Raw genomic sequence first — 19,177 nt, forward strand, 5'->3', positions numbered from 1 at the left:
ACTTTTGGAGATAAGAGAACGACTTGTATGAATATCAAGAGCTCAGATGGAAACCCAGTTCTAAGCAAAGAAGGGAAAGCAGAAAGGTGGAAGGAGTATATAGAGGGTCTATACAAGGGCGATGGACTTGAGGACAATATTATGGAAATGGAAGAGGATGTAGATGAAGATGAAATGGGAGATACGATACTGCATGAAGAGTTTGACAGAGCACTGAAAGACCTGAGTCGAAACAAGGCCCCAGGAGTAGACAATATTCCATTGGAACTACTGACGGCCGTGGGAGAGCCAGTCCTGACAAAACTCTACCATCTGGTGAGCAAGATGTATGAAACAGGCGAAATACCCTCAGACTTCAAGAAGAATATAATAATTCCAATCCCAAAGAAAGCAGGTGTTGACAGATGTGAAAATTACCGAACTATCAGCTTAATAAGTCACAGCTGCAAAATACTAACACGAATTCTTTACAGACGAATGGAAAAACTAGTAGAAGCCAACCTCGGGGAAGATCAGTTTGGATTCCGTAGAAACACTGGAACACGTGAGGCAATACTGACCTTACGACTTATCTTAGAAGAAAGATTAAGGAAAGGCAAACCTACGTTTCTAGCATTTGTAGACTTAGAGAAAGCTTTTGACAATGTTGACTGGAATACTCTCTTTCAAATTCTAAAGGTGGCAGGGGTAAAATACAGGGAGCGAAAGGCTATTTACAATTTGTACAGAAGCCAGATGGCAGTTATAAGAGTCGAGGGACATGAAAGGGAAGCAGTGGTTGGGAAGGGAGTAAGACAGGGTTGTAGCCTCTCCCCGATGTTGTTCAATCTGTATATTGAGCAAGCAGTAAAGGAAACAAAAGAAACATTCGGAGTAGGTATTAAAATTCATGGAGAAGAAATAAAAACTTTGAGGTTCGCCGATGACATTGTAATTCTGTCAGAGACAGCAAAGGACTTGGAAGAGCAGTTGAATGGAATGGACAGTGTCTTGAAAGGAGGATATAAGATGAACATCAACAAAAGCAAAACAAGGATAATGGAATGTAGTCTAATTAAGTCGGGTGATGCTGAGGGAATTAGATTAGGAAATGAGGCGCTTAAAGTAGTAAAGGAGTTTTGCTATTTGGGGAGCAAAATAACTGATGATGGTCGAAGTAGAGAGGATATAAAATGTAGGCTGGCAATGGCAAGGAAAGCGTTTCTGAAGAAGAGAAATTTGTTAACATCCAGTATTGATTTAAGTGTCAGGAAGTCATTTCTGAAAGTATTCGTATGGAGTGTAGCCATGTATGGAAGTGAAACATGGACGATAAATAGTTTGGACAAGAAGAGAATAGAAGCTTTCGAAATGTGGTGCTACAGAAGAATGCTGAAGATTAGATGGGTAGATCACGTAACTAATGAGGAAGTATTGAATAGGATTGGGGAGAAGAGAAGTTTTTGGCACAACTTGACCAGAAGAAGGGATCGGTTGGTAGGACATGTTCTGAGGCATCAAGGGATCACCAATTTAGTATTGGAGGGCAGCGTGGATGGTAAAAATCGTAGAGGGAGACCAAGAGATGAATACACTAAGCAGATTCAGAAGGATGTAGGTTGCAGAAGGTACTGGGAGATGAAAAAGCTTGCACAGGATAGAGTAGCATGGAGAGCTGCATCAAACCAGTCTCAGGACTGAAGACCACAACAACAACAACATTCTCCCTCATCAGCAGCCTTGCAAACAAATGTAGTACACCAGAGCTGAGTTCTCGTGAATGCACAGTTGTGCCTTGTAGTGCAGCGCAATGCCTCGGAAAAGGCTCTCCGTGGCAGGCCATATCAAAATAATCACATTGGTGGGAGAAAACATGAGACACGACATTGCGAATATTGTTCACATTAATAAGTGCTGTCTCCAGACTGCAGAAAAAGTTCCAGGAAACACATTCAACAGCAGATTGACATCGCGAAGGGCATCCATGCAAAACTACAACAGTCTTGACCGGTATGTAATGATATCTGCATGAATACACCCAAAAACTTAGTATGCTCTACCCTGGCTATTGACTTCTTTTGATGTGTTATGTTTATTGAAGGAATTATACTTTTGCAGCAGAAAACTGGATGCACTGTGTTATTTCAAAGTTCAGAGCAAGCCCATTTGCAGAAAACCAATTAATAACTTTTCCAAAGACCTTATTTGTATCATTTTCTATCGGACTTTCTTTTACTGGATTAATAATTATGCTTGTATCATCAGCAAACAGTGTCAGTTCATCACGAACAGGAGGGGACCCATGATCGAACCTTGTGGAACACCTAATGTTATTTCACCCCGTTTAGATGAAGTGGAAAGCTCCTTTGAATCACTTGAAGCATATAAAGAGACTTTTTGCTTCCTGTTCTGTAGATATGACTTAAACCACTCATATGCTGTTCCATTTATACCACAGAATTGTAATTTCTCTAACATAATGTTATGGTTCACACAATCAAATTCTTAGGATAAGTCACAGAATATTCCTACTGGAGACATTTTACTATTTAAAGACTATTATGTGGACAGTGAAATTATATATTGCTGTCTCAGTGGAACAGCATTTCTGAAATCCGAACTGTGATTTACTAAGTATCCCATTACTGCTGAGATGGCTAACCACGGGTCTAGTGTAGCAGGGGATACAACCCGTCGGCTTTGGACAATGACGTCACAAGTCGCCAGAGAGCAGTTTACCATTTTCGCTTTTGCTGTTATGTTTCAGTTTCGTTTTTTTACTGATTGCTTAATAAAGTGGATCTGTTTATTCTATCTCGTGATATTTTTTTTTTTTTAAAGCCAAAAAACACTTATCAGCCACTGAAGGGAGCTACAACACTAAGAAGAATCGCTTCTCGATTGGCGACTTGTGACGTCATTGTCCAAAGCCGACGGGTTGTATCCCCTGCTACACTAGTCCCCTAACCACAGTACATTAATTTCTCAAAGATTTTTGAAAATGCTGTAAGCAAGGATACTGGCCAGTAATTATTGACATCCTTTTTGTAGAGAGGCCTGACAATGGCATATTTTAACCTGTCTGGAAAAATACCCACAGTCAGTGATGCATTACATATGTGACTCAAAACATCAGCTGTAATTGCTCCACATTGTTTTAATAACTTGTTAGAGATGTCATCTACTCCAACGGAACATTTATTTTTCAAAGATTTAATAATTTTCGTTATTTCACGAGAGGTTGTTAGATGAAACTTAATCTGACTAAAATTTTTCAAAACTGACTCTTCCATGTACTGCCTGGCTTTTTCGTTTGAACTATTCTCACCAATTTTTTTCTCCTACACTGACAAGTGATTGTTAAATACATTGGCTACCTGTGTACTGTTGGTTACGATGGTCTCATTCTCTTTAACAGTAATACTACCTACCCCCGTGGTTACTTTTTCTGTCACCCTTCTAAAAACATTCCATATTGATTTGATTTTATTGCTGGAGTTGTTAATTTCTTCTCTAACATACATATTTCTTGATTTCCTTACAACTTTTCCCAATATGTTACAATAATTTTTATAGTGTAAAACTATTTCTGGATCTTTACTAGTTCTTGCTGTCTCATACAGTTTTCTTTTTATTTCTGAAGACACTTTAATACCTGTAGTTATCCAAGGTTTCTTTGAAAAGGTTGTGGTGTTACATTTAGTAATTTTCTTTGGAAAACAATGATCAAAAAGGGATATAAATTCATCAAGAAATATGCTGCATTTATCATTGGCATTTGGCTCATTGTATACATCTTCTCAGTTTACATTTCCTAAACTTTCTCTGAAGTGATCTATAGATACCAGGTTGAGCACCCTCACACTTTTACTTAATGGTTTCTGAAGTGTACACCCTGTTAGGTTTTGTAAGTTAATCAGTTGTGCATCATGGTCAGATGATCCATTTATCACAGGGAAAGCATGTGTTTGTTCTACATCCTCTTGCTGTACAAATACATTATCTATTAGAGTACTACTGTCCTGAGCTATACGTGTAGGAAAATTGATCGCTGATTGTAAGTTATATGTTGTTAACAACACTTCCAGTTCACTTTTCCTATCAGAAGTGCTTAGAAAGTTAACACTGAAATCACCACAGATTAATAACTTCTTCTTTTTGTCTGACAGACAGCATAATAGGGAGTCAAACTTTTCTATAAATAGATCCTAATCTCCTAGTGGAGACCTGTACACTGTTGCTAATATCAACACAAGATTATCTAGCTGAAGTTCACATGCACCAACCTCAAAGTGCTGATCGACACAAAATTTGCTTACTTCAACAGTTCTGTATTTATACCCTTGTTTTATGAAAATGGCAACTCCTCCTTTATCCATACTAGATCTACAAGTGTAAGATGCTAAATTATACCCATTTATACTGACATTTTCCATCCCCACAGTTACATGGTGCTAGACAGACAAAGCATATCAATCTCGTTCTTATTTTTGAGATCATCTAAACACATTATCTGCTCATCTACTCCCCCCCCCCCCCCCCCCCGATAATTTGGTGAAGTAAGTTGATACCACTCTTAGCTTTATCCCTATTTGCTGTGCATGAAGTTTCTTTTCTCCTATTTTCCTTGGTTGTTGTCTGTCTGGAATTTGGCTTTAACCTAAAAAACCTGTCTGCCTGGTCCCAATAACCACAGGGATCACCCCTTGTGTTACTGTGGCCTCCCTGACAGCATATGCTAATAGAGAAGCTAACTTATCTTTCCCCTTCCTATTAACGTACAGGTCATGTGTAGTGTAACCCCACCTATCAATAGCATCAACTGGAACAACACTCATGTGAGACTTGGCCAGTGTCTGGAGCATCCCGTTCAGTTCAGTGTTAACACGACTTACAGCAGTGTTTACCCAGGGCTGATCATGGCGCTGAAAGACCTCCACAAACCCCACATTCGTGTGCCCAGTTTCTGCTCCTATTTTATCCAGGTCACTCCTAATACTATATCTTGAATTCATAGCCAGGATGTTTCCTGCTCCCCCAACTATAATTACCTGATCTTCCTTCTCAAAGTCCTTGCATAACAGATGTAAGTTTTCTGTCACCTGGCTAAGGCTAGCACTTGGTTTCACAAAACTTGTTACCTGGTACTCTGTCCCTAATTCCTCCTGAAGCTGTTTGCCCACACTGCTCTCATGACTGCTACCTAGAAGTACAATTTTTCTTTTCCTATTCTGTTTTGATCCTGACCTGTCTTTTTTTCTTTAAGCTAGTATTCTGCTTCAACCTACATTCAACTACATCTGAATGAGGCCCTTCCTCCACTACTTCAGATAGCAAAGCCAAACTGATTTGCTAACTGAATTTCAGAAGTTTTATCAATTGTTTCCCTTTTTCGCCCTTTGCTTGCTACATTTTCCTCCCTTAGCTTACATAATTCTAAATTCACAATTTCTAATTCAGCCTTAAGGGCACAAATCTTTGCCTCCTGTTCCGCGATTTTTCTGTCCTTTCTACATAACCTACACTGCTATGGAAGAGACTCATTATCTACCCTTGTTTTCTCTCCACTGCACTCGCCCCAATGAAACCACAGCCTACAGTCTATACAGAACACCCCCTTTTTCAAATTTCTACAGCAGCCACCACACTTGTCACACGGTATGATGGTAAAACGTAACACAAACGCAGAAAATAACTTCAACAACACAACAGTTTCATAACCTGTACTAATATGTAACTAAACACTAATGTAAACAAACATAAATTTGCTTCAGAAACTTAATTAACCACACAAATTCTGGATGAGAGACACGAATTAATTTAATTTTGAAGCGCTAAGTCTAGTCAAAAACAAATATCTACACTCGTACGAAATTTACGCCTACATATGTAAACAAACTCGCGACTGCCGGCCTTTACAAAATACTTCCTTTTCGATGTAGGCCCAATTGCATTTACAAAAGCGAAACCTTCAATAGATAGATTAGATATGAGGTAAATGCAGTAATCTAAAATGTAATATTAACTAAATTAGCTCTTAATTCAATATTATTCGCTTAACTTAATGAGAGCTTCGTACACACACGTCCGCCTGGCTGCAGGGCTGCTGTCATTGTGAGTTCTGATACTATGCCACAATTCACTGTAATATGCTTGCCTATTGCTAAGTAGGCCTGCTAACAGTAATCTGTCGAATATCAAATAATATCAAACATCATGATACAAAACTAGAGGTAATGCAGCAGACATGGGAGATAACAAGAGTAACAAAAAATACAGGTCTTAAAATTTCTATTGATAAAAGAAAGGTGTAGAACACCAACAGCAGTAAATTTTATGTGTAAGACAGAATATCTGGCAAAACACTTTGAAGCACTAACAATTCAATGTAACCCAGCATAAACAGAGAGACACAATAAGGCCAGAAAAATCAAGGGGAGAGAACAGAAATGAGACTGATCAATGTCTGTGATAAAAGTTTAAAGGAAGGAAAGAAGATGAACCTAGAGTAACCTCCCTCCAATAAGACATCTTTAGAGATGAAGCACTCAAACCGTGCAACAATTATCAGGAAGGAGATCATCCACATTTTTTCAACAGAACCATTGCAGAGTTGTGAAAATTCTTTCCTCTATTCATTAAATTTTTTAGATCTTACCAAGGAGACCTGCTTCTAACAGCACCTCTTAGAAATGTAATCACCTTCACAGGGTTTAAGGAAAACAGCACCTATACCAAATCCAGGTTGATGGGACAGATACCCAAACTCCGCTTCTCCCAGATACAATTGTATTAATCATTGTGCCACCTTCCTTAGTCAAGATTTTTCAGTAGAAAAAATGTAATGGAACTAAGTTCATGAGAAACAAGATGTAATTTGGTACAGGTGTCTGTGAAAACCATGACAGAGCTGAAGAAATAAAGCACTTATGCACAAGAGAATCATATAAAGATGTACGATAGAGATGAAGAAAACACTCTGTGACAATGCATTTAAAACAGAAACGGCAGTATGCAGTCCCCACCTGTAGAATCTATATTACTGTTCAGGGGTGGAAAAATTATACCTGATAATGTACTGTACTTTTTAAATGTATGCAAGGCCATAAAGTACAACGTACTTGTGAAAAGCTTCTGACAGCACAACTACTAACAAATATGTATTGCTGAATACATAATTAATTAGTCTGTTGCCAGGGCTGGAAATGGCTCAAATTTACTAGAACATTAAACAAAATAGCCTACGTGACAACTGAGAGAGAGAGAGCTGTATGTTCTTACTAACTTCAAACTAGTTCTAAATGGTGAAAAAACGTAATTCCTCAAAATGTTGAAACAAGATTTACTATGAATGTAAAATGATTAGCAAACAAATCGTATGCTGATCGCGACTGCTCGATAACCCAACCCAGCATCTCATAGCTTTCTGTCAAAGAATTCTTCATGTGCTGTTCTACAAATACCCAATCCTGAATCATTTACCTAACTATAGAAGCCAACGTAAAACGAACATGGCGTGTAATTTCTGCTATTTATTCAGACAAACAGTCAATATATAACCGAATTTACTGCATTATATGAGATGATGTTTATAAATAACTTATCGTATTAGTTACGTGAAACTACAGTACTTACCTCAGCAATTTCTTAAGGCATTAACACTAAATTTTCTTCGTCCGTTGACGTACTGAAAGTAAGCATTACTTGCACCAACTAATGTCACTTCAACTCAACACGATAAGAGCCGATATTCACACAACAGTTCAATACTTCAACCAGAAAAAAACGCGTTTTCACTCAACGCGCGCAATGCTACACATTGACTCCATGATGCGAGTTTTGTTTACATGTGCAGAAGTAGAATCAAATCTCAACTGTTAAGTTCGTATTAAAGCATCTATAAGTAACGGTAAGTAACACAGAGCGCAACTCAGTTTCTTTTTCAAAGGGGTGAAATACACTTTAACACATTTATCCATCCCAACATACACTTCAATCTAATTGCCACGCTCTCTAAACGAAAGGAAACGCCATTTGCGCAAGCTTCCAAAAGAAGCACCCACATCAGCTGAATTTCGTTGGCGAATAATTGGACCAATGTTGTTCAATCGTACATTGTTTACCTTCCTTTAGAAAAGTCTGTTTATTACTATCCAAAGCACATGTATCTCTGTATCAAAGGCTACTTACATAAAAAAGCATTCCCCGCCAATTTTTAAATATAGCTATTGAAATAAAGGAAGCATATGTGCGCAACAAGTATGAGTGACAGTTGTTCTCATTGACTAAAGGAGAGGTTTTAACAGTTTTTCTTAATATGGGCTACAAGTTGATGTTTACAAGTTGTTCCTGTAATTTAGTATCTGAATCAAAATATTTGAAATTCGTATTAATGCAAGCACGACAGTTAACACGTTTACTGTTTCGATATCGAATTATTGTGGGAGACATGATACTCGCGAGTGTTTATCTATGCAAAATATAACGCTGATGATTCGCGAGTGTCTGGTTATACAAAAAACAACGGTGATGATTATTATATGATGCCCAGAAGTGGGCATCTCTGCCGCTATACACGGAGAAATCAGTCGGTTTAATTCGAGTAAAGACAGAAAGAAAGAAAGATACCGTATATCTTCTCTTAGCCCGAACTGTGATATGTTAGTGGGGTAATAGAAAAAACATCACAGTGTGGCAGACGAAGTTAAGATACAGATGAACAATACTCAAGAATTGGGCGAACAAACGCCTTATAAGCCACTTCTTTCGTCGATGAGTTACATTTCCTTAAGATTCTTCCGGTGAATCTGAGTCTGGCGTTTGCTTTTCCCACTATCTGTTTTATATGGTCATTCCACTTAAGGTCGCTGTGGATAGTTACGCCTAGATATTTTACGGCAGACGCTGTCTCCAGCTGTTTCTCATCGATAGTGTAGCTGTACAGTAGTGCATTTCTTTTCCTATGTATGCACATTTTGTTACATCTATTTACGTTAAGGGTCAGTTGCCAGAGTATGCATCATTCATCAATTCTCTGCAGGTCGTTCTGCAAATTCTTAGTATCTTCTGCCGTTGCTGCTTTGGTACAAACAATTGCATCATCTGCGAATAGCATTAAAAGGCATCACACGCTTTCTACTACATCATTTACATATATAGTGTGAACAGCAACGGTCCTGTCACACTTCCCTCTGGTACTCCGGATATTACCTTTACATCTGTCGATTTAGTTCCGTTAAGAGCGACGTGTTGAGTTCTATCTGCAAGGAAGTCTTGAATCCAATCGCAGGCCACTCCGTAAGCTCGTATTTTTGTCATTAAACGACAATGCGGGACGATGTCAAATGCCTCACTGAATTCAAGGAACACGGCATCCGCCTGAGCGCCGTTGTCCACTGCGCTGTAGATCTCTTGGAGGAACAGAGAGAGCTGGGTATCGCAGGATCTCTGTTTGCGGAACCCTTGTTAATTTTTATAGAGGAGCTGTTCATTTTCCAAGAACGTCATAATTATTTAGCATAAAACATGTTCCATAATTCTACAACAGATTGATGTCAACGATATAGGTCTATAATTGTGTGGATCTGTCTTATGGCCTTTCTTAAAAACGGGAATGACCTGCGCTTTTTTCCATGCCTTAGGTACCTTTCGTTGCTCAAGCGCTCTACGATAAATTACTGCTAGAAGAGGAGCAAGTTCTTTCGCATAATCTTTATAGAATCTTATAGGTGTCTCATCTGGTCCTGAAGCCTTTCCACTACTAAGCGATTGTAGCTGCTTTTCAATTCCGCGATCGGTTATCTCAGTATCTGCCATTTCGACGTCTACACGACGATTGGAAGGAGGGACAGTGTTTCGATCTTCCGCGGTGAAACAACTTCGGAAGACCGAACTCAGTGTTTCGGCCTTCTCTCTGTTATCTTCCGTTTCTGTGCCGGTGGGGTCGCTGAGAAAATAAATAGATGATTTTGACCCACTTACTGATTTTACATACGACCAAAATCTCTTAGGGTGTTTACTCAGGTCGGTTGAAACGTCTTACTTTCAAAATTATTGAACGCTTCTCTCATTGCTCTCCTTACGCTCATTTTCGCCTCGTTCCGCTTTTATTTGTCAGCTAGGTTTTTACTTCTCTTGAATCTGAGATGAAGTGCTCTTTGATTACGTAGCGCTTTTCTAACACGGCTATTAAACCATGGTGTATCTTTCCCATCCCTTAAAACCTTACTCAGTGTACACTTGTCTAGGGCATATTGAACGATGCCTTTGAATTTTTTCCGTTTGTTCTCCACTACTTCGTCTTAACCACAGAATATTTGATGCTGACTGCTGAGATATTCTGAAATTTGTATCTCATCAGCCTTACTGAGCAAATATATCTTCCTGCATTTCTTAACATTCCTTGTAGGACCCGTCGTCATAGATGCTGTCACAGCCTTAATATCACTGACAACTTCCTCTACGTTAACTGATTCGATAAGTTCAGGTCTGTTTGTTGCCAGGAGGTCTAAGACGTTACCCTCACGAGTTGGTTCTCTACCTATCTGCTCAAGGTAAGTTTTGGACAAAACATCCAAAATAATGCCACACGATTCCCTGTCTCTGGCACCAGTTTTGATGGTATAACAACCCCAATCTATACCTGGCAAGTAGAAGTCACCTCCTATTATAACGGCATTGCTAATGATATTCTGCAGCTCTGTCTGAAGCGCTCTACAACTGCAGATCCTGACCCAGGTGGTCTATAAAAGTATCCGATCACCATTTTAGACCGTTCTTTGATACTCAGTTTCACTCAGTTTCATTCACATTCGGAATCCGTGACAACCTCACTAGATTTTATCGAATTTTTTACTGCAATAAACACGCCGCCACCATTGGCGACTAACCTATCCTTACGATAAATATTCCAGTCTGAGCACAGGATTTCGTTGTCACTGACGTCTGGCTTCAACCAGCTTTCTGTTCCCAATACTATCTGTGCTTTATTGCCTACAATAAACGATACTAATTCTGGGACCTTTCCTTGGATGCTCCTGCAGTTTACTAAAATCATATTAATCTTTTCTATTTCTGATCTGTGAGGACCTAGATTCTCTGAGGTCGCTGTGACTGATTTATCAGGCAAATCGTGTTTCCTCCCAAGGGATGGGTCCTCTAACCTAAAAAAGCCATCGAAGATAGTCATTGTGCATTTGTGCTTGTTGGGGGACATGTCATACGTCCTAGGTAGTGGATGAGGTCATTTCCAGATCTGGAAGAGTTCTCCTAGAAAGCTCTTGCCAGATCTTGGAAAACGCTCTTTAAGGAAGGGAACTACAGCAGTGGTGTGGAGATTGTCTGTCCAGACATTGCTTGGCTGCGTATCCCCAAGCAGGGCACATATATTGCATAATTGGCCTTAAAAGTGACTGGTACACCTTAAGGCCAGTATTACACTATCAAATTTCTTTGTCAAAGATCTGATCAAAGCTGTGATCAAATATTCCGTCAAATATATTTGACAAAGATCTTTGATGTAGCACTAGAAGGGGTATTACACTGTCATCATATTTTTCGTCAAAGTTCAAGATGGCTGACAACAACAACTTGTTATTAATCGTAGCAGTTGCATGTACCACAATTGCACTGTGTGCACATGCGGAAGAGAAGCGGGGAAAAAAAACGAAACATATTTGCATTAAGCTGTGGGTTTACGACGACACGATAAAAGCATTCAACAAAACTTGTTACGTGAGCTTATAGTGGAGGACGTCAAGTCATACATCAATTACTTAAGAATGGATGAGCATACATTTCAGTATGTGCTCAATGAAGTGTATCCTCACATCACAAAGCACAATATTCACTTACGAACCGCTACATCTGCAGAAGGCAGGCTCACTGTAACACTCCGATTCCTTGCTACAGGAGAGGGTTGGGTTAGGTTAGGTTATGTCAGGTCTCTAATCTTCGTAATCTATTTTTGTATTCAGTGCGCCTCACGTTGTAAAGCGCCTCATCAGCTTTATACATCTCTATTAATTTTGTAGTTGGTGGCAAACACCAATTGTATTTACCAGCAATGTTTATAAAAACACTACAGATGACAGAATGCAGCGATGTTAGTGCTCCATGTGGTAACATGTCTCATTGCGGTGAACAGAAGACAAACGACTTCTTTGATCAAATCTACACCGAGGTCCTAAATTTGATCAAATATTGGACGACATTTGACAAAGTTCCCTATTACACCATCAAATATCTTTGACAAATACCAGCCTTACCCCTATAGACCAGGAAAGGGGGCTGGTTGATTTCAGGATATGATAGAGGATGAACATTCTGGCATGGACCTGCATGTGAATCTCGTCTATGTGGGGCTTCCACGTAAGACGAGAGACCAAGGTCACGCCAATGTACTTAGTGGTTCTGCACCAAGTGAGTTGGGTATCGTGTAGGAGGAGCTGGAAGGGGGGGGGCGTTAAGGGGGTCCATGCATGTCTCCCGAGTCTCCGATTGATCAGCATAGCCTGTGTCTTCTCAGAATTGATAGTGATAAGCAAGCAGCAGGCCCGAGTCTATGTTGTCTAAAACCCTGTGTAGTCTACAAATGACCAGGTCCTTGTTCGTATTATGTGTGTAGAAGGCTGTGTCGTCAGCATATTGTGGGTATGCACCAGGGGGGCTGTGGGGGTGTCTACAGTGTACAAACTGTACAATACGCGTCTCAGAACCGATCTGCACGACACGCCAGCACAAATACGCCTTTTGTTGGAGGTGGCTGTTTCTACTTTGACAGAGAAAGTTCAATTCCTATGATAGCTTTTTATAAACTTACCTATGCTCCTGAGGAATCCTTGTATGCATAACTTGTATATAAAAAGCTATCACACGACTTGAACTTTCTCTGTCAAAGTAGGAACAGCCACCTCCAAGACAAGGCGTATTTGAAGCAGGCACAGAGGGCTACAACCACTCTTGTGATCTGTTGTGGGGTGAAGTTGCTCTCTGGCTGTAAGCTCTAGTATGGTTATTAGCAGAAGGCGCTCATAGATCTTGCTGAGAGTTGGCAGGAGGCTAATCGGCCAGTAATGCTGCAGGAATAAAGGGTGTTTCCCCGGTTTGTGTATCGTGACCACTTCCGCGTGTTTCCAGCAAGCTGAGAACTCATGGGAAGTAATTTTGTTGAAGATGTTCGCGAGGTGTGTGATCGCCGAGGGCGGGAGGTTTTTAACTAACTGATTGGTTACACTGTCATGTCTTGGCGCCTTTTTTTGTCAAATGGGACCTAATTACTTTTGCCACGTCTTCGGGAGCGAAAAGTGAGAGTTCGTCTTCTGGGTCTTCCTCGGCATTGAGGAAGACAGCCAGTTGATGATGAACTACGTTATCCTGCTCTTCATCTTGGGGCTCTGCCGCCTGGAACTGCTTCTCGAAAGCATTGGCGAGGGCGTTGGCCTTTTTAGCATGGCTGTAGAACATACCCCACTCGCTGTGCAGGGGTGGCTTCCTAGCGCATCTTCTGGTGTATTGTCTCGTGTCTTGCCAGAGTGTGTGATCATTTATTTTGAGAGTCGAGAGGCTGTTTTGCCACTGCTGGTTTCTGTGCTATTGAGTGGTGCCTTCAGCTCTCTCTGTAGACGATTTAGCAGCCTCCTGGTGGCCTGATCTCTAATGATCCCCTACTCCTTTGATAATATGTTGTTGTGCCGAATTTGAGCTAGCAAATGTCCCGGGAGTTGTATTTTCAGGGGCGCCCTGTCAGTCTGAGAGGGGTGGCATCTTCCGCTGGCTGCAAGATGGAACAGGTCTCATAGCGCTTGCTCTACTGTTTTGGCAGTAGGTGGCGGAGCGCTGGCGATATCCGAGGTATCGCTCCCAGTCTGTGCGTTTCTATGACATCTGGTACGGTGGAAGTGCTACCCAATCTCCCACATAAACCTGGAATATGACGTGATTGTGATCGGAAGACATTCTGTTGACCATCTTTGCACCCATGAACCCCAAGATCCTCCTAGAGAGAGCTATGTCTATGTCTAATACGTTGGGCCTACCTCCATTTTCAGGAAAGTGTGTGGGCTAGACTGGACCCCATGTTTCAAAGTGGTGGTCATGCACTAGTTGTTGCAATTTGGCGCCTGCTCTGGAGGATACTCTAGAGTTCCAATCTGGGTTCTTGGCATTTAAGTCGCCTCCAATTAGGAGTTTGCCTTCGATTTACCCTACTGCTGCTATATCTCCCTTGTCTATTTCTTCATTTGGGGTCAGTAGATTGCAACAACTGTTAGAGGTCTGGCGGCAGTGGTTATTTCTACTGCCACTGCTTAGATTTTATTGTTAGCTGTTAAGTGTATCTGATGGTGGAGGATCCCTCTTTTTATGTATATTGTCACTCCTCCACCTTGGGTTGGCCTATCAACATGGTAACTATTGTAATTGGGAACTGTCACTTTGATTCCCAGCTTCCACAAACTGATTGTCCAAGTCGAGTGTTTCCCTAACATATACGACGCCTGTCTAAAAAGTATCCGACCTTTGGCAGAAAAAATATTTCGAATACTTGACAGGGTTGGGACCCTAATCCCCTTCGAAGAAGGCCCCTTGTGCTTGCACACACGTATCCCACCGATCCTTCCACTTCTGGAAACACCTCTGGAAGTCTTCTTTTAGAATGGTGTTCAGCTCCGTCGTCGCCTTTCGCATTATCTCTTCTTTATTCTCAAAATGGGATCCTTTCAGTGGCGTCTTCAATTTTGGAAACAACCAGAAGTCGCAAGGCGCCCTGCCTGGAGAGTAGGGAGTTTGGCGAACGGCTGTAATACCATGATTGACGAAGAAATTTTGGATCAAGTGAGATGAATGCGCAGGGGCGTGGCCGTGACGCAGTTGCCAGTTTTTCGCCGTCCACTTGTCTGGTCTTTGGCGCCAAACTACATCACGGAGTTGGCGGAGAACATCTCGATAGTACTCCTTTGTCACTGTTTGTCCTTCTTGTATTCGTGATGCACAATTCCACAGACATCAAAGAAGACAGTCAGCATCTCCTTGATTTTGATTCGCACCTGCCTCACTTTCTTCGGCCTTCCACTGCGGCGACTCTCTTTTTGTTTCTGAGTCATTCCGGTACACCCATGACTCATCTCCAGTTATCACAGTGTTCAGAAACCCCGGGATCGGTGTTGGTGGTATCCAGAAGGTCCCATGCATCGTCAAAACAGAGATATTTTTGCTCCGGCGACAACAACTTGGGCACGAATTTCGCGACCACTCGGTGTTCAAATTATCACGCAAAATTGCATGTACAGAATCTTTACTCACTCTAACCTCTTGGGAAATCTCCCGCACGATCAAACGACGATCTGCCATCACCAAATTTTGTACCCTTTCAATGACAGATGCACTCCAAGTAGTTTGGGGCCTGCCAGAACGCTGGTCACTCTCCACTGATGTGCGGCCGTTTTTCAATCGGTTGAACCACACCTTAATCTGTGTTACACCCATCACACCTTCTCCAAACACCTGCTGAATCTTACAAATTGTTTCGCTTTGAAAATCACCAAGCTATTGACAAAATTTGATGCAGTACCTTTGCTCAACGCGTTCAGTCATCTTGAGAGATTTGGTAATCTGAGGAACACGTTGTGTAGCACCTCACTCAGCGACAGACGCTGTGGAAGGTGGGGAAAAATTCACAGGTGCTGTTGTGGGTTGGCAGGAGAGCCAACACCGGGTTACTAGAGGAAGCTGAATGGCACGCGTTTTAGCTCACGAAGGCTGGCGTGAGGTCTGGAACAGGACAAGGAAATTAGACTTTAGAAAAAACGGACGTAGCTGGTGGAATACTTAACTTTAATCCATTAAGGATGAGCGTCGCTCTTGACTGTACATTATTCACAATATCAATTGTAACTGAATATCGCGCCTTGCTAGGTCGTAGCAAATGATGTAGCTGAAGGCTATGCTAACTATCGTCTCGGCAAATGAGAGCGTATTTTGTCAGTGAACCATCGCTAGCAAATTCGGTTGTACCACTGGGGGGTGAGTGCTAGGAAGTCTCTCTAGACCTGCCGTGTGGCGGCGCTCGGTCTGCAATCACTGATAGTGGCGACACGCGGGTCCGACGTATACTACCGGACCGCGGCCGATTTAAAGGCTACCACCTAGCAAGTGTGGTGTCTGGCGGTGACACCACATTCCTCCCCCGCAAATCGGCGTACGGTTGTGTTATAAGGCTTCCGCCCGCCGTGGGGAGGACCCCATGTTGACGTATGCGACGAGGTGGGGAGCCTAACAACAGGTGAGGCTGTACCACCCGCACCCTGCCATTCGGACCGCGGGGAGCTAGGAAACGCCTGAAAACCTGCTCCAGGGTGCACGCCAACATGCGGTGTATGCGCCTGCAGAGAGACAGGAGGGGTGAAGGGTCGACCTCCATCGGGCCGGGGCACCCGACGGGCGAAGACGACATATGGTCCAGAGCGGGCAAGAGTTCCATGTCGGAGGACACTTGGTCACTGGAAGCGATCGGCGGCACGTGACCCAGGGAGGCGCCCGGCGGTTGCAGCGACGCGTCCACTGCGGGCGTCGCCCGCGGGAGAACAGGCGGCTGCGGCGGCGTCGGCGGCGGCGCGTTGCCATGGGGCAAAATGGAAGGCAGCGTCGGTAACACCTGGGGCTGAGGCGAGCCAGTAGATGGGTCCCCAGGGCGCTGACCGAACGGCACCGTCGCTGAAAGCAGACGGGGGGCGGCAAATCCCGTGCGACGACAGAGGCGCAGCTGATTGAGATGCCGACGCACCTCACCAGAGGCCCCCAAACCCAGATACATAGCGCGGCCAAGGCAGCGAAGAATGCGCCCTTCGAGCCAATGCCATGAACCTCGATAGTGGCGGTAGTAGACAACGTCGCCTGGGGCAAAAGCAGGTGTCTACCGCTGCACAGGAACCTGATGTGGCGGATGTAGCAAAGACATCAAGGTTCGATGATGGCGACCGTGGAGCAACTCAGCCGGCGAGCAACCATCTCGGGGCTGAGAGCGATACGAGGACAAAACGAGCAATAACGCGTTCTCCCGATAATGCGACTCTTTCAACTTCAACATCTGTGACTTGAAAGTCCTGACCAATCGTTCAGTGGCACCGTTTGACTGTGGCGAAAACGGCGCGGCCGTCAGATGTTGAATACCATTGGCCTTGCAGAATGACTGAAATTCTGTGGACATGAATTGTGGGCCATTGTCGGAAACAATAGTCTGTGGAAGACCTTCAATGCAAAAGATAGCAGATAACCCTTGGATGGTGGCAGATGACGTCGTGGAAGACATCCGGACAACAAAAGGAAAATTACTGAATAAATCTACCACAACCAACCATCGAGCATTCCAGAATGGACCAGCAAAATCGATGTGTAAGCGTTGCCAAGGGGTAGTGGCTTTTGGCCATGCAAAGAATTTCCACAGTGGTGCTGATTGTTGTTCGGCACACACCATGCAAGAAGGGCACATATTCGTAATCGCGGCATCGATTCCGAACCAAGTACAGTGCTGACGAGCAAGTTGTTTCGTTCTCACTATACCCCAATGTCCTTGGTGGAGAATCTGTAAGACAGAGGACTGTAACGAACGTGGGACCACGACCCTGGACTGATCATTATCAGAACGCAACAGCAAAACACCACGTCGTTCAAAAAGTCTCTCTTGCTGAGCAAAAAATCGGCGAACCAACGATTCCCCGATCCGTGACTTTGACAAGGGCCATTGCGTAGCAACAAAACGCAGAACGGTAGCAAGGACAGGGTCGGCAGCTGTGGCTGTAGCTACACGACGAAAATCAATCGGAAACGATTCGACCACGTCTTCCGTTTCCGAATCAATGAACATGCAAGCAAGTTCGGAGGAATCGAATGCTCTATCCTCAGCAACAGGCAAACGGGACAACGCATCGGCGTTTCCGAGCTTAGCAGTGGACCGATACAAGATATCGTAGCGATATTGCGAGAGGAAAATAGACCAGCGAATGAATTTCTGCGCTGCACGTGGAGGTACAGGCTTGGTCGGATGAAAAAGCGATGTCAAAGGTTTGTGGTCTGTGATGATGGTAAAGTGACGACCATACAAGAAATCATGAAACTTTGTAACACCAAATACAAGAGCCAATGCTTCTTTCTCGATCTGTGAATAATTTCCTTGCGCAGACGAGAGCAATTTGGACGCAAATAGCAATAGGGCGATCGTGCGAACCATCTTTGTGCGCAAGCACAGCACCGATCCTGAAATCCGATGCATCCACCATCAACAAAAGGGACTTCTGGAGATCGAATGGCGTAAGGCAAGTATTGGGAAGCAACGCCGATTTCAACCGACGAAAGGCGCATTCGCATTCCGTCGTCCAGACGAACGGAACACCTTTACGGCGTAAGCGATGAAGCGGAGCTGAAATGGAAGAGGCATGGGGAACATAGTGATGATAATAGTTAATTTTGCCCAGCACACTCTGTAGCTGCTTCAAATTCTGTGGCGAAGGCAAGTCTTGTATGGCACGGAGGTGCTCGGGACTGGGATGTATGCCTTGAGCATTGGTTACATGTCCCAGGTAGGGTAAGTCACGAGCAAAAAACATACATTTGTCCTTCCGCAAGCGAAGACCATTTTGTCGCAAGACCTGAAATAATGTTCTGAGATTGGCTAAATGTTCTTCTTCCGTCTTTCCGGAGATCACAATATCGTCCAGATAGTTTGTTGCAGTAGGGACCGACGCACAAACAGTTTGTAGATATTGCTGAAACAATGCAGGGGCGGATGCACACCCGAATGGCAGTCATTTGAATCGATACAAACCAAGATGCGTGTTAACCACCAAAACGCGCTGGGATTCTTTGTCCACCGGTATTTGCAAGTACGCATCTGCTAGGTCCAACTTCGAAACATATTTACCCGGACGCAGTTTGTCAAAAAGATCTTCCAGGCAGGGTAAAGGAAAAGTTGCAGTCACTAGTTGTGGATTCACTGTTGCCTTGAAGTCCACACAAAGTCTCAATTTTCCGGAAAGTTTTGGCAAAATTACTAAGGGTGATGCCCAGAGAGAAGCCTGCACACGTTCAGTTACACCTTGTGATTCCAAATCGTGTAATGTTTTTGCGACCTCATCATGCAATGTGTGGGGAACATTGCGCGCTCTGAAAAATTTCGGTTGCACGTTTACTTTCAGTACCAAATGTT

The 19,177-nt window shown here is 43.0% G+C and overlaps 1 protein-coding gene across 1 annotated transcript in view; it reads right to left on the reverse strand.

Moving 5' to 3' along the window:
* LOC124788047 overlaps positions 1–8,138 on the reverse strand; it is a 108,472-nt gene extending 100,334 nt beyond the window's left edge. The window contains exon 1 of the mRNA XM_047255110.1: positions 7,615–8,138. The gene's annotated coding sequence lies outside the window, so the exon portion shown is untranslated. The remainder of the gene's footprint in view (positions 1–7,614) is intronic.
* Positions 8,139–19,177: the final 11,039 nt, after the last annotated feature.

This window comes from Schistocerca piceifrons, chromosome 3 (assembly GCF_021461385.2).
Source record: "Schistocerca piceifrons isolate TAMUIC-IGC-003096 chromosome 3, iqSchPice1.1, whole genome shotgun sequence".
NCBI lineage: Eukaryota > Metazoa > Arthropoda > Insecta > Orthoptera > Acrididae > Schistocerca > Schistocerca piceifrons.